Raw genomic sequence first — 11,099 nt, forward strand, 5'->3', positions numbered from 1 at the left:
AAGTTAAGATAAGCAAGTAATCCAGGAATCAGCTTGGCTGATTCCTAGATGACTTGATTCTAGGCTTAAAATAATAATTGATATAAATATTTTTGTTTCTCTATGGGAGGCAACAAAGTCTTATGCACAGTCTATGGGAAAAATAAATAGTAGATCTTTCAGTGGGTCCACACCCACGACATTGCTCTATAGGGCTAGCCTGGCTAATAAGCCAGACCGAATCAGCCGTTGGCAAAAAAAAAAAAGCCTGCCGGCGGATTACGGTCAGGAGAGGCTCAATTGTACCTCCATTTCCTACACCAGAGAACTGGTGTGGCCAATCGGGACACGGTATGCAATATGGGCGGGCTTTGGTACAGTGACGTTCAATGCGTGAGACCTTTGACTGACAGTAGCTCTGACCAATTGCGTCAAAGAGAAAATGTTTGAACCCGCCCCCCGGGAAACAAGATCCATACACAGCATCTCCAGACTCAAATACCACACGACAGTGTGATTTGAGTCTGGCTTAACCAGGCTACTATAGGGCAGCCACCCCCTCCTGGTGCTGCGGCCATCTTGGAAACTAAACACAATATAAACAGTGGGAGAGGGGTGGGGCCGAGAAATGCCCTTATTGGATCCGCCTCAAGGTTCTCGAGGATGCACACGCCGAGTTTGAAGTCGATTGCTGGGACGATTCTCGAGATACACAAACTGATGATGCACACATACTCCATGCTGAAAGTGGTTAATACACTTCTTAACCGTTATGTGCACAAATGCATGGAAGTCTATGTCATTTTGGGTCGCTCACAGCAAGACTGAAATTTTACCTTTTTATTTTCTACATCACAAATAAATGGCGCGCGATTCGGCTATCCAGCCTTCATGACACCGATGAAGGCTGGATAGCCGAAACATCTGCCATTTATTTGTGATGTAGAAAATAAATAAGTATACATTGCTGTGTGCGACCCAATACCTCTATTGTTATGATGTTGATTTAAGTGGGTAACGCACCATAAGTCAAAGCACGGCGGTTACAAGAAAAGTTATTCATTCTACGACGTCATGCTATCATAAGTGTTGGTATATTTATGAATCATGTGTACTGTATGCTGCATTGAATATCCGGCGTGTGTGTGTGTACATATCTGTGGGCGTAGTTTCATCAACAGACGACGATCAAAGCGTGAGTGGATAGCCGTTCTTTTGAGAGAGGTGACACGCCTGAGTGGTGCACAGTGGGGTACAAATTACATACACCTGGCTGACTCACAGCATGAACAGACAGACGTTGATGAAGGTCGTGCGGGGCCAAAACATTTTACTTTATTTTCCCTGAACAAAAGTCTCATAAAGCTATCCAATCGCTTTAGACTTAGAGCCTCAACCATCTATATGATGTACAGTACATGTTGGGAAAAGTGTTCAAATGTTCAAATACTGCAATATAGAAATACTCAAAATTATTGGTATCAAAATATAATTAAAGCACCAAAAGTAGAAAAGTACTCAATATGCAGAATGTCCCATGTCACATTTTCAAATTTATAAACTATAAATTGATATATTTTGAAAATAGAAGATCTGCGTCGCGATGCGTTACATTGTGAGCTTGTAGATCGGCTATTTTAATAGTTTAATAGTCTAATAGACAAAAATAATGCTCAGTGGGTATAACATTTCAGATGACTATTATGACTAAAACAAAATGGTATTTTATCCAAAAGACTGTGACTAAAACTAAATACAAATCAAGTCAAAATCAACACTGGTCCCTTGCAAGTTTGCCTAACATGTTTCCAAGACTTGAGCAAGCGTCTATTAGTGTGTGTTCTGGTAAAAACATGTCACATCCATCATAGGTATGGGTGTGTAAGTGCTTGACAGTGTGCGTGTGCGTGTGTGTGTGTGAATCATATCCTATCTCTCCACCCCATTCAGGGGAGGGGGGCACAGCGTAATAGAGAAGGCGGGGTTGTGCGTGTGTGTGTGTGTGTGTGTGTGTGTGTGTGTGGTGACGCGAGGTTAGTGTGTGTGTGACAGCCGTAACTCCACCCCATTCAGAGGGGCATGTGTGTAATAGTTATGCGTTTGCACGTGCGTGCGTGTGTGGTGTAGAGTGTATTCGCCTCCCTACAGTGCCTTGGGCTTTGCTAAGTGGATGTGCACATTGTTGTGTGTGTGTGTGTGTGTGTGTGTGTGTGTGTGTGTGTGTGTGTGTGTGAGAGAGAGAGAAAAAGAGAGAGAGAGAGAGAGAGAAAGCACGCACGCGCGTCAGTGAGTGCGTGCATGTCTGTCCGTGCATGCGTGAGTCTATTCTCTAAATAACCTGTTGGTCTAGTCAAGACCAGGCTCAGTCTCAAAAGGCTAAGATCGTTCTCTGGTTTGTACCTCTCCGCACCCTCACCGTGTCTGTCTGTCTACTACACCTCTGGACTACAGTAAGTCTTTTTCATCAATTTTCTTAGGATGGTTGAAGCAAAGAAAATCAATTGCCAATTGCCTTCTTCTCCCATTGACTTGGAATTCAGAGTTTTAGTAATATCTTAACATGTGGGAGATTTATTCCCCAAGTTGCTCAAACTATACTGTGCGTCACAGTGGGTTTATACCCTTTGAGACGTTTTGTTGTTACAGAGTGGCTCAAAACCATCTCATCATGTCCTTTATTTAAAGCTACACACTGAATTGCATGTCCTACCCCAGTTTTCAACCTGGGTCTCTGGCACAGATGCCGACCGTTTTACCACTGAACCATTAGAGCCTGCCTGCTTGCTCAGGGGAGAAATATAATTTTGACCTTCAATCAGTACCACCTGTCAAGTGTCAAGTAGCAGTGGTCAAACCAGACCACAGGATCAAAATGCCTCAATAGAAGAGCAGGGAGACAAAACAAAACAAACCCAAATGTGTTAGTTACCGTACCATACTTGATGGGTCAAAATACAAATGTATTGACTAAAGCGGTTACGCAGTGTAGCTTTAGCCATGCACCAGGTAAAAGTCTCATTGAGACAAGAGTCAACAAACAATACAAACAAATACAACCATCACACACTACAACCATGTGAACACAATATCCATTTCAAATGCAATACAGGGTCAACAACTAAAAAAACTGTTCAAATGCATAACCAGGTTTTTATGGAAGTTTATTTTCTATTTTGATCATTCATTATATGTACTGTATATTTGCCATTGTCTTGTTATCAAACTTTGTTCCTTTCTCTATTCTTTATTTTGATGCAGCAAAAAAAAGAAGGAAAACAAATCACCCACTCTATAAATAATGTGTGATGTGATAATAAGATAAGTTAAGATGCTGAAGCACTGAGCACCAGAGCTGTATTGTTTTGGAGCTCTGTAAGAGCAAGTGCTTTGTCTGTGAAAATCATGTAGCACTGACGAAGGTCTTAGGACCGAAACGTTTTCTACTTTTAATAGCACTTTGAGCACAGAGCACTTTATGAGCATGTTAAAAGAAAAGAAAAAATGTTTTCTTAAGTCTCGGTCTAAGGAGTTTTCCTTCATTTTTTTATACAATGAGCGACGCTTTTTCTGTCAAGTTTTCCTGAAGTTAAGATGCAACAGATTTGAAAACAAATTCAATGAAGATTTTAAAAATCTATCACAATGACAAACGGTACACATTTTTCGATCATTTTTAAACTGTGACACATCAGCTTGTAGATCACCTATTTATTCACTAGCAACCGTACAACAAAGTATACTGTATAGGACTTCAGTATCGTTAATGTGAGCTCACTGAACATTGCCCAAGTCATTCTAATCGTGACATACTGTACTGTAACTCTGTAAAGTAATATCCTCTCAGTTCCCGGTAGCTTTCCGTCTCTGCATTACAGGAACCTGAACGGGCATCATTGTGTGACAGTCAGCACAAAAAAAAAGGTTTCCTTTCAAATTTGAATCAGCTGCGGAGCTCTGACTGTATCCGTCTTGAGAGATTACAGTCACAGTGATTCGTAACATTCGTCTCTTTCCTTTCTCAAAGTGACTCACCGGTGTGTAAACACGGTCACGGTCAGCCTAATTAGCCCTTTTATCAGTGCAGAGATTAGGTTGCCGATCATTGATGCGAGGTACCAAGTCCATAGTGTTTATATTAGGCACGGTGATGGTAAGATGGTTGGCTGAGATACGGCTAAGATGGGGAGAATGAGATAACCTGCTGGGGATTTTCTTGTGAATGGAGACCAGCTGTAGAGCTAAGCCTGCCCTGTCCTCTCTCCACCCCTCTGTCACACAGTCACGCTCTGTACGTTACAATTCCAAACAACTGATGTAGAAGGGGTGTGTGTGTGTGTGCGTGTGTGTGTGTGTGTGTGTGTGTGTGTGTACTTGTTTGACAATACTTGTGAGAGCCAAATGTCCACACACACAAGTGCAGTATAGTGGAGTTTGAAAAGTAGGCATTTTGAGGAAATGTTAAGCATTTAGAGGTTATAGGTTTGGGTTAGGGTTATGCCTGATATAGTTTGTAGACCGGCTATTTTCACTGGCACATAACCAAGTAAACACTAAACAGACTTTAGGGCCTACCCGGTCCCACCCAAACAAGCCTAAGGGCCACGAGTTGGCGTGTCGAGCAACGAAGCCCCATCCGAGTTGTAACCCAATAGCCCCCCCCCCCCCCCCCCCCCCCCCCAATAGGATTGCCCATAGGATACATAACAACCTTTTGAAATAGTTAAGAGTCTTTTTTTTTAATATTTAATTTTAAAATAAATAAAAACTCTCTCTCACACTTATGCCAGTGTGTGACTGATCAACGTCTCCTGTGCCAATGTTGGCACCCGTGCCTAAGGTTGCCTACCCCTGAACTATATAGCATAGCAGCCTATATATCCAAATTGGTGCTCAGAAAATGTCATGGAAATCCAGCAGTTTTCAAGGTTTGCTGTTTGGGATCAAAGTAGTTGACAGACTGACGATGAGCCGACGTCAGCATTCTTAAAATACTTTCAATGAAAAATACTTTCCAATTTCCATGACGATTTTACTTGACTATTTACTTGCAAGCCTTTCAGCAGAGGAATAAAGTGATATTAGACAGTAGACACCCTGCAGTAAATCTATCTCCTGGAATAAAAGGGAAGGTTAAAAGTAAAACCAGAGGTGGTTGGAACATCACCGCTTATCGGGAGATCAAACCTGCGGCGTAAAAACCACAGTGTCTAAGAACAAGTTCTTCCACAGCAGTATGTTATGTGCGGTCGTGCGATTTGGAACGTGCCTCTCATTAGCTCTGCTCCTCTCTCTCTCTCTCTCACTCACTCACTCCCTCTCTCCCTCACCACCTCCCTCTCTCTCTCTCTCTGATGTGTGTGTCTCCCATGTGAGTCACTCTCTCTTTCTCCCTTGGCCTCTCGCTCTCCTCTTCTCTTCTCTTTCTTCATCTGACTGTCTCTATTGCTCTCTGAATTGTTCTCTCTCTCTCTCTCTCTCTCTCTCTGGGTGTGTGTGTGTGTGTGTGTGTGTGTGTGTGTGTGTGTGTGTGTGTGTGTGTGTGTGTGTGTGCCTGTGCACGCGTGCATGTGTGTGTGTATCTCTCTCTCTCATTACTCTGTCTCGTCACAACCACCCAGAGTGATAAAAGAGAAAGTTGCTGAAGGAAGAGCCGAGGGAGACATCACGGGGAGAGAGCCGACACCACCCCGTCAGAAGAAGAGATGGTCCCACTCTCGCCGCCTGGCTGCTCAGCGTGAGCCGCGTGCATTTCAAATGTGCACTTGTGCGCGAGGAAAAAAGCCATGTCAGCGATACACACCTGGGCCTGCCTTCTCCTCTGCATCAGCTACACACGACAGGATAAGCCACCAGGTAAGACACAGGGCCACTCATTGTCCATGATACTCGGCCGGCTGAATTGACCCATTGTCCAGCATAGCGGTTAACAGCGACTTAACCGTTTCACCCCCAGATGATGATATCGAGTTATCTTAACCATTTGAAGGAAGTGCAGCTAAGCTTACAAAAGTATCGCTTACTATCACAACGTTATAACTGAGGCACTGGTTTAACTCATTAAGACCTGAGGCCGATTCTACAAAATGCCTTTTTAAAGCAGTAGTTCTTCTCACCCTTTCAAGATTTTTCCAAAAATGTTCAAAAATGGTATATCTGCTATTTTTGAATAGCCAAGCCGAAAATCTAGAATGTAGAAATCTACAAATGTGCTTTTAATGGGTTAACTGTTTCACCCCCAAATGCTGATATAATGAATTGCATTTTTATAGCGCTTTTCTATGCACTGCGTGCCTACTCAAAGCGCTTACAATGGTTCATTCATTCATACATTGGGAGTAATCTAACCATTTGAAGGAAGTACAGCTAAGCTTACAAATGTATCGTTTGCCACAAAGCCTAAGACACTGGTTTAATAACTGTTTCCTAGTTTCCCAAAGTAGACACTGAAGTGAACTTCTCCCCCCCAAAAAATGGATAAGGATCATTCTGGAAATGAAGGGCTAGCTAGTTAGTTGGAATGAGTGACTGTTGGAGAGGTGACGGTATGAGTGTGGTTAGTGTTTGGCAGGGTCATTCTACATGTGGCAGGCAGATGGGCCGCCATTCCCTGGACTGAGCAAGTCAGGTATAGCAACCCAGTGACCACAGAGCAAATCCTGCATTCAGCAGAATGGTGTGTCAGTACATTTAGCGCAGAAGTATGAAATGTCACGTTCTGTCCCTGGGTTTCAGGCACAGACATTCACTGCTTCCTTTCAGCTTGGTCATCGACCAGAAGGAGCAGGAAATCGAGTTTTGCTGACACTAGAGTTATATGTTCTTTGATGGCCATCGGGTTGTGTACAGTGCGGGCTGAATTGATAGTACTTTGGACATCTCCATCAAAATTAGAAATGCATGATTAGGTGCAAGAATAAAATAACTTCTCTAATGACTGCAGCATCATTATAGGCCATATACAGGTCACATACATAGTGAATAATTCAAAGGGGCAGCTGTCACAATGGCAAGAACTGTGTTCAGTACTTATTCAACACCGCAGAATGAATACATTAAGGCAGACTCTTACAGTGGTCACCACTGTGTGCGTACAGCACAGCTGAATAACTGCATGAATAATACATTCATTCTAGAAAGACTAGAATGGTCGGCACTGTACACAGCCACTGTACACAGCCACTGTACACAGCCCTAGTCGAGGATACTGCACATGAAGGATGAATGCGCGAAGGAAGTCTGCCCACTGCTCTTTGATTTTGATTTGATTTCTTAGCAATTAACCGCAACATCAAAGCACACTGGTTCATGCATTCTTGAGAATAATACACAATACAGTGGCCTGGGCCATGGCTCAGTGGTCCAGGCACCTTGGCTGGTAATCCAGTCTGGCAGTGTGCCGCGGGTTCGACTCCCGATCCCGACGGCCTTTACTGCATGTCTTCCCCCCATCTCCCACCCCATTTCCTGTCAGCCTACTGTCTGTCCCTCCATAAAAAATATAAAATGAAGGCGAAAGCCACAAAAAACAAATCACACCCGTGTGAACTGAGTGGTGCAACTATCTGTGATGTCAGTGACGTCACATAGCAACCATGCTCGTTTTTTTGGTACGAACAAACACGGGTACACGTGTACACGGGTACAAAGCCAGTTGTTGGAGTGGTTTGCACCACTCAAAATCAATACACAATACAGTTATCTCCACTATGTTGTCCTCAACAGAACAAAAAGACACAACAAATAAACCCACTTTTCAGGCTCAGCCCTACACAGTAGCTAGATTCCTGCATCAGCCTACACACACAGCTAGAGTGCAGAGTCACTGTTATGACTATTGTCACTGGAGTGATTTATAGCATGGGGAAGACAGGAAAGTGCAGTCAGTGCGGTGTGTCCCCGTAGTGAACCATGTGTTGCACATGAGCTGGCAAAGTGCACAGGGCATTGTACCAATATGACAAGGGCGTACAACAATGACGCTGCTAGGCCATGGACAGACAGGCGAGACTGATGAAAGAGAGCATTCAGGTCTTTAGAACAATAACAGCCCAGGTGCTAAAACAACCGATCCCTCCCCATGATCCCGTGTTTAGACGGCGGTAACTGACACTCACATTTATTAACACTGACACGCACACGCGCGCGCACACGCGCGCGCACACACACACAAAGTATGTGGTCGTGCTACTAGGCAGATGCGTGTTATGTTGTTCATTGCGAGAAGGATAACCTGGGGGACTCCAGTCGACAAAGTATAGGGTTTAAAGCGGTTAAGAAAGGCAAGGACCCTCCTCCGTACACATGACTTCCTCTCGAGTCAGTTGCTATGTGGCAATAGAATAGAAGTACATTTTCTTGATTGCAAGTCAACGAGATTGATGGTCCTTGGCACGAAAAAGTTTGAGAACTACTGATTTAGAAGGAATTTGTGGAATCAGCCTCAAGTTTCTTCTTGTTTTTTTCTTTTAAGATTTGTTTTTGGCTTTTTGCCTTTATTGATAGGGAACAATACACAGACAGGAACGGGGAGAGAGAGACGGGGAGTGACACGCTGCAAAGGCCGTCGGGCTCGGGAGTCGAGCCCGCGGCACGCCGTCCGGCTGGCTCGGCAGCCTAGGTGCCCAGACGGTTGAGCTAACGGTCCGGGCCCAGCCTCAAGTTTTGAATGGGTTAAAAGGCTGTCAAAAACTGTTTGACAGTACAGTATGTTTACATACCTTTCACCACTCTCAGTTGTAACTTGGAAGGTGTGTCACTCTGATGGCAGTCCTTAATGTCACATGGTCAATGTGGTCATTTGTCTTGAAATGAGCAGGATCCACTTTCAGTGGTGACACTTCCTTGTTCCACCGACTTTAACAAATAGGAAAAAAAGTTCCTGGTAAGGGTGTGTGTGTGTGTGTGTGTGTGTGTGTGTGTGTGTGTGTGTGTGTGCGTGCGTGCGTGCGTGCGTGCGTGCGTGCGTGCAAACACATTTTTAGATCAGGTTTAGAACTTCTATTCCAGAGGGGGGAGACCCTATACGCACCTCTAGATTCTATATTTAATATATTGCAACATAAGTTGCAATATTACTGATACAGCTCAGATAAATCCAATCTGATCTGTATTAAATGACGTTAAACTCACCAACTTTGCAGCTCTAGGCTCCCCCCGTCCATAGGGATATCCTTTTGGTCTAGTGGTTAAGATATTGGACTTTTGCGCGGGAGACCCGAGTTCGAATCCCGGGCGTTACATTGGTGCCGTGACCCGGATCAGGTTAATTCCCTGTGGGAGGCGGTCAAAAGGGAGGTGAGTGTAGCAGAGTGGCTCAGAGCCTCAGCCTGATGGACTCAAAAGTCTAATATCTCCCCCAGAAAGTCCATATAGGCCAGGGATATCCCTTTATTATAGATCTATATAATAGATATAATAGATATTGGACTTTCGAGTTTGAATCCTGGGCGTTACACTTGAATTATCCTTTTTCCAAGTGTGCCAAGTTTGTGTTTAATGAAAATCCAGTACTGTAGACATGTTAATTTATGAGTAGCATGGATTAATCCAACATACATATTATATGAGCATCAATAATTAATTCCGTGCAGGTGATTATTTTTCTAAATGTTGGAGTTTTGAAGCCCTGGGCCCCTGCATACCACCTGTTTCGAATTTGCAAATTAATCCTGGAGGCTAATATTGTATTCATAGGAGACAATACTAGCATCCTGGAGGCTAAAAACGTGTGCTTCTAAACTCCAATACCGGTACTTTAGGAAAACAATATGGCACGGAATCTCTTGACAGAAAGTAGCTCATAAGTCATAACATGTCTACATGGATTTTTATGAAACAAACGCTTTGCATAAAGGATAATTCAAGCATTAGCTGCCTGCAATGTTGGTGAGTTTGGAGGTTTCATGGATACATGGGCTGTCAATGGTTGGTGTTGCAATTCTAGAATCAAACATATAGCCCCTTTCGCGAATCGTGACTATGTTTACCTTTTTTCTGCCACGTGACGTCCCAAATACAGAAACGGTAAACAAGTGTCTACATACACTCGTTGCTTGGCGGCTAGTAGAGGGGACCCCCTGTTATACTTACTAATGCAATGAATCCGAATCCAGAGCTGTTAACACTTATTTAAACAAAAACAGATCACTTTAACAACAGCCCCCTTTTAAAAGTGTTGCTTGGAGCGGTGGGAAGTGGAACAGTGTTTGGCCTGGCGTTGATAGTTGGGACTCTGGCCAGAGCTAGGACTCCCCCGTTTCATGTTTACACTTGAAACACATCAGCTGATGATACTCTTACTTCTGATGGACAGCAGCCAGTCAGTGTGTTGCACTGCACTACTGCCATCTACTGGTAACATGATAGGTGGGCTGCGTGGGCACCTTGGCTGTTTTTTCCAAAATGTTAAAAAATGAAATATTTGTAAACTGTTTTAAGTAAAGGTTACAAGATTAGGACATGCTTAAACATTTGACAATTAAGGTCTAATATTTCTACAACTGCTACAGACTGTTACAAAACCTGTACATATCCTATCCTGTCATGTTGGGGCATAAACAAGAAGTTGAAGGATAAAATTAAGTCTGATAATGATTTACCATGCATGATCACATCATGTATACATACGTTAGGCCTACTTCTAATTTTTCTTTTTAACTTTTTTTTTTTTTTTACAAAATAGCCACTTTTACATCGAGGTGCCCAAATGTCCTGCAGCCTGTCTGGCCAAGTACTAGATTCATTTTATGATTTTTTTAAATTTATTTTGTAGTAAACATAGGCAGTTTATGTAGGCTAGCCTATAATTGCTCTGCCATTTTCCCCCGCCTAATGTATAGCCCACCTCTCTGTGTGGACATTCTTACAAAGAATGAAAGATGATTGGGGCTAGCGAATGGTAATTATACAGACTTTTTAATCCCGAAAGAGGTCACACCCACACCCAGTGTTGTGCTTTGCCTTTCTTTCCCCCCCATGCAGACGCTCATGTGACATGTGTCTTTTCGCGGGAGTGCCTGCTGCCGTGCAGCTTCCAGCCCGCCGCCGACGGTGACGCCGACGAAGTCATCAAGTGGTTCCGGCAGAAGGAGCTGGTCTACACCTTCTTCAGGTAGGTGACC

General features: G+C 43.5%; 1 long non-coding RNA gene across 1 annotated transcript; it reads left to right on the forward strand.

Annotated features, from left to right (window-relative positions):
* The first annotated feature begins 2,319 nt into the window (after positions 1-2,319).
* On the forward strand, positions 2,320-11,090 carry LOC306913183. The gene is made up of 3 exons (XR_013788504.1): positions 2,320-2,429; positions 5,598-5,832; positions 10,960-11,090. It is a non-coding gene; the product is annotated as an uncharacterized lncRNA (long non-coding RNA).
* Positions 11,091-11,099: the final 9 nt, after the last annotated feature.

Source organism: Electrona antarctica, assembly GCF_951216825.1.
Source record: "Electrona antarctica genome assembly, chromosome: 20".
NCBI classification, from domain to species: domain Eukaryota; kingdom Metazoa; phylum Chordata; class Actinopteri; order Myctophiformes; family Myctophidae; genus Electrona; species Electrona antarctica.